The sequence below is a fragment of the Etheostoma spectabile genome, chromosome 21, assembly GCF_008692095.1.
Source record: "Etheostoma spectabile isolate EspeVRDwgs_2016 chromosome 21, UIUC_Espe_1.0, whole genome shotgun sequence".
Taxonomy (NCBI): domain Eukaryota; kingdom Metazoa; phylum Chordata; class Actinopteri; order Perciformes; family Percidae; genus Etheostoma; species Etheostoma spectabile.
Window position 1 is genome coordinate 2,377,518 of NC_045753.1, and position 5,620 is coordinate 2,383,137.

Consider the following 5,620-nt stretch of genomic DNA (forward strand, 5'->3'; position numbering starts at 1 on the left):
CTTTTCAAAACAAAAGCATCACCGTTGTATTGCACACTCGACATAGATATTTTTTTAATTTATTTTGTAATTTATGATTGGCCTCACGCGGGCCGGACAGGGACGCACAAAGGGCCAGATGTGGCCCGCGGGCCGTAAGATGCCCAGGTCTGCTCTAAAAGGTAGCCCAGGCTTTACTGTAGGCTAAGGTGGTCGGCCAGGTGCAAGGATGATGTTTCTCACATCATTTATTAACAGGTCAGAGGTGAGTCAAAATGTTTTAAGAACTTCATTAATTTAGGCTATATGTTTGGCTCACATGTTTGATATTTCCAATAAAACTGTATTAAATGAAATTGCTACAAACTAACAAATGGCATTGTTCTTGCAATGGAGGACTAGTTGATGTCACTTAATTGGAACCTGAGGGAAGACATGTGGTCAGGGTCCATATTGGGTCAGGGACCTGATGATTCCACGGTTGCTATGTTTTGTCTCCAGGTGCATCATTTCACATATGATCATCATTCAAACAAAAACAAACTTTCTATCAGTCAGAAATTCATAAGATTTCTACTTGCACACGACGATTTCTCTAAAAGAGACAATTCAACTGACGACTTTTTGCACCTTGAGTTCTACTAAAGACCTAGTGTTACTGACAAAAGGACTTTTACATGGAAAATGTGAGATGTATACACTTTCTAAACCAATGTTGTTTTCTGTGTATTTTACCTTTGAGACCCCAAAACTAACCAATGTTAATTAATCAAATAAGACTGTTTGTAGCCTATAAGTTTGAAGAAGTAGCTTGACTGAAGCAGCTTTTGGTTGACCTTGATTTGTTGGTTGGTTTTATACGGACCGTCTGTTTTATCTATTAAATAATTAACCTGATCATAGAAATAATATAATAAAAATACTGTTTCAAGATTTTCTTTAACTTCTTGCTGATGTTGAGCAAGCAGCTGCAATAGTAAGCTAATGTAATCCTTATTATGCATATTTGAATGTGCTCATAATAAACGCTTATTCTACATACAGTAGGCTATGTATGTGTATTTTTTTTTTTAATTTAGGCCTCAAAATGCGGTTTAAAATATTCAGTTATCGTCGTGCCCCGAACAATAGCCCACACGGTGAGCAGCAGGTGTGATGAATGTAATAATGTTTTTTTAAATGTTTCCAAAGCGGTGATAAGGTGTCGAGTTTTCACCCATCAGCAAATAAGCTTGGCCATTTAGCCTATTTTTAGTAAATTCAGCTTTATTGATAAAAAAAGCTGATTTCACAGTGCCAATGACATGGCTTTGACTCCATCGGTCTGACAATCGGACATCTTCATTCAGCCTAATCCGTCGCTCATTTATTATGAATCAAAAAATGTATTCTTAATAGCAGTCAAGGTCAGGTGTTAATTTTAATTAGTTTTAATGAGTAGATTGTGATTACAGTTTGAGTATGTTACTTTATCAGTGCTGCTGACTATGTGACGTGAACATTTTTCCAGAGAGTCTTTATGAACAGTCCATGTCTCAAAACAAAAGTCTCAAACAATGTCATCTTCTATGGTGTATTAACTATTATATTTTATAGAGCTAACTCTTCTATACTGTTGCTTTTAGTTCAACATGTGATGTGATAGAACAGTCCATGGTGTTAACATGATGTAGAGCAGTGGTCTGAGGGTTGTATTTGTTTTGACCTCCAGACCGACCAGCGTCGTAAGGGGACAAGAGACTTTGGTCCAAACCCCGTCCGGCCCAGCAGCCCGCGGCCCATCCACCGTAGGATCCCAGCGGCAGCGTCCCAGAGTGGCTTCCCACCTGGCACTGACGCTGGCTCCTCAGCTGGAAAGCCGCCGACTCTGGAGGTAAGTCTGACTCCGGCTCTCAGTGGAAAAAGTGAAACTTTACTACTGTATGTTGACATGTACACATAAGGCATAAGGCCTACTGCAGTAATAACACTGTGAAAGAAATGCTACATTTGGCACAGAGACTGGGTGTTCATGTGCTTGATGTTGTGATATGTGTGATGTGTGAGATAGATATAGACAGATAGATATGAATCAATCTTCTTCTTTGGTAATGTTCATATTCCTGTTTATCATGTCCTGTCCAGATATTTAGACTGGCAACATTGTTATTGAAACTTTCATGAAAATAAAGCCCCTTTGAATGGAAAAAAGATAGATATATAGATAGGTATCTAGATAGATAGATAGATAGATAATTGATAGATAGATAGGCCTACTGTCACTGACAAAAGGACTTATACATGGAAAATTTGAGATTTATACACTTTCTAAACCAATGTTGTATTCTATTTATTTTACTTTTAAGACTTTCCGAACAACAAAAATTCCCCAATGCTAAATGCCAATATTTTCGCTGTAAATGAATCAAATAAGACTGAAGTTAGTGGCACTGAGCAGCTTTTAGTTGACTTGGCTTTGTTGGTTGATTTGATACAGACCGTCTGTTTCGTCTATTGAACAGTTAGACTGATCACAGAAATATTTTAATAAAAATCTTTCCACGTTTTTCTTTAACTTCTTACCGATGTTGGCCAGTATGCAAGCAGTGTAGTAAGCCTAATTTACTATGCCTACATTTAATTATGCTCTTCATAGACAAATACTCTAGCCTACATAGACTATTTGGGATAATTTGTTTAATTTAGACCTGAAAAGATTGTTTCAAATATTCCGTTTGCATCGTGGCCCAAACAACAGCTGCACGTGGTGATCAGCAGAGAGGTGTGACAACTGCAATAATAGTTAGATTTTTCAAATCTTTGCAGAAAAGCCATGATAATGTCCCAACTTTTCACCCATGAGCAAAAGAGCTTTAAATTAGTAAGTTGTTGAACTCTGGCGTGATTGATGCTCTAAAACAGGGGTGTCAAACTTATTTTCACCGAGGGCCACATCAGCATAATGGCTGTCCTCAAAGGGCCAGAATTAACTTAGAAATGTAACTAAATATAATCGAATGTAATGTAAAATAAAAGTAACTACTCCTTAATGTTAAATAACTCATTATTTATTATAACTTATTCAAGTGACAATTACTGTTGCATAGAAAACATATGTTTGCTTGTTGCTCTAACATAAATCCTTTTAAATTTTGTCAGCTTATGAAAACCCACATAACTTCATTAATGAAGTATCAAACTGTCAAAGTGAATAAAGAAAACTAACATAAAACTGAGCTGCAAAGAACATGTATGACACATGTAGCATTTTACAAAAAAAGGCTGCACACAGCCTTGCATCCAACTGATGGTATGATGACAACAATTTGTCTGCATACACACATAAGACCTGCAAACATTAAATAATTACAACAGCAGCTACACGTAAATAATATGTAATCAACTAAAAATACCAAAATAAAGGTTGACTCAGTTCACAACTATATTGGTCAAGTTTTTTGGTTAGTTTTTGATGAGGAGATGCTGCCTGTCCTTGAACACACCAAGTGGATTCTCTCTCTACTATTGATTGATCATGTTCTGAAAATGATAAACAAAAAACAAAATGCAAGCACTATCATTAAATTGCACACAGTTTAACTGTTCTTTTTCTTGGTTAAATTACATTTCATTTTGTTTTCTGACCAGATCTCTGACACCGTTTTCCCATTGCCAGTGTGTCAATGTCTGGTTTTAGGTCCTGTGCTGAGGCAATGCGTAGAACAGCATGGAGGTTGTCATCCGTGAGGCGTGATCTGTGCTTGTTTTTGTTCAGATTTATTATGGAAAAAAACTGTTCGCACAGATAGGTGCTCCCAAACATGGACAGAACACGAGCAGGATGAAGTCGAAGCTGTGGCATCAAACCAGGGGGCAGCAGACGGTAAAAGTCCTGGATTGCAGCATCCTGGAACTTTGCTTTCCGGCCACTGTCGCTTTGAAGCTCAGTTAGCTCCATCTGAAGGTGTTGGGATGCAGTGCAGACATCGGTGGTGAAAGGATTGGCAAAGATGTCAAAGCCAGACTGTTGTGCTCTGAAGTCAGAGAAGCGCCGATCAAACTCAGTCTTTAACCAGCTCAGTTTGGTAGCCAACTGAGCACATGAAAAAGTCTCGGGAAATGAGGATGACATGCTCTGACAAACAGGAAAGTGTACAAGGTTGTCCTGTTTCACTTGCCACATCCATAAGTCCAATTTACGCTGGAAAGCCGTGATCGTGTTGGACATCTGCGTGATGACTTGTTTGCGTCCCTGCAGCTTCTGATTCAGCTGGGCGAGATGGTCGGTTATGTCACACAACACAGCAAAGTCACACATCCACTTTGGATCTGATAGTTCAGACATGAGTTTTCCTTTACTCTGCATAAAAAGAGCAATGTCTTCCCTGAGCTCAAAAAATCGCTTGAGGACTTTGCTCCTACTCAGCCACCGCACTTCTGTATGGTACAGCACATCCCCGTGTTCCGAGCCCATCTCCAGCAAAAACTGCTGGAACTGACGGAGATTCAGGCCACGCGCCCGAATGAAGTTCACTGTTTTCATGACTGTGGTCACAATGTCCTCCATCCCCAGCACCTTCCCACACAAAGCTTCTTGATGGATAATGCAATGATACGTTATCAGAGGCGTGTGACAGTTCATTTTTTGCATTTTCCCCTTCATTAGTCCAACCAAGCCCACTTTTCCTCCACACATTGCCGGTGCACCGGCTGTAGTTAATCCTACCAAGTTTTCCCACTCAATGGATTTTTACTTACGGACTTCTCCACCGCATCAAAAATGTCCTGTCCCGTCGTGGTCCCATGCATTGCAGCCACATCCAACAGCTCCTCAGTGATAGAGAGGTCCGACTTTACGCCTCTAATAAAAATTGATAACTGCGCTGTGTCCGTGTTATCTATGCTTTCATCAACAGCTAATGAAAAAGCTGTGTAGCTGCGTGTCTCCTCGACCAGCTGTGTTGTAAGATTTTCTGCTAGTTCCTTCACTCGGTCGGCGATGGTGTTTCTTGATAAACTGACATTTTTAAAGGTCTGTAACCTGTCGGGACACACCTGCTCACAGACCTTCAGCATGCACTGCTTCAAAAACGCTCCCTCTGAAAAAGACTTGGAAGCGTGGGCGATTTCTTCAGCCACAATGAAGCTAGCTTTCACCGCGGCCTCGTTTTTGGCTGTGGATTTCATGAACAAACTCTGCTGCGACCGAAGTTTTCCTTTTAATTCTTGGGCAATTTGTTGCTTTTCTTGAAGGCTAGCTTTAGCGTACTTAGCTCCGTGTTTGGTGTCAAAATGTCGACGCAGATTGTACTCTTTGACAACCGACACCGCCTCATAACACAAAAGACATACCGGTCTTTCTCCTTGAAGCACAAACAAGTATTCGCCTTCCCATCTTTCTTGAAACAGTCTTCCGTCTGCATCAACTTTTCTCTTTCTGGACATTTTGGGATCATTATTTATATCTCAGTTCCACTCGTTGGCATCATAGACTGTTACGGTCTATGGTTGGCATGGATACTGCCGCGACTAGCGTAGTCGAAAGGCATTGTGGGAAATGTAGTTTTTGGTCAAAGCGCGCTATTAATTTATTTTTTGGTATTTATTTTTAGACTCTCAAAACTTTTAAGCTCTCGCGGGCAACATAAAATGACATAGCGGG

The 5,620-nt window shown here is 40.0% G+C and overlaps 1 pseudogene; it reads right to left on the reverse strand.

The window, feature by feature from the left end:
• Nucleotides 1-3,586: 3,586 nt before the first annotated feature.
• Nucleotides 3,587-5,403, reverse strand: LOC116671495 (general transcription factor II-I repeat domain-containing protein 2-like; annotated as a pseudogene).
• Between the last annotated feature and the right edge of the window lie 217 nt (nucleotides 5,404-5,620).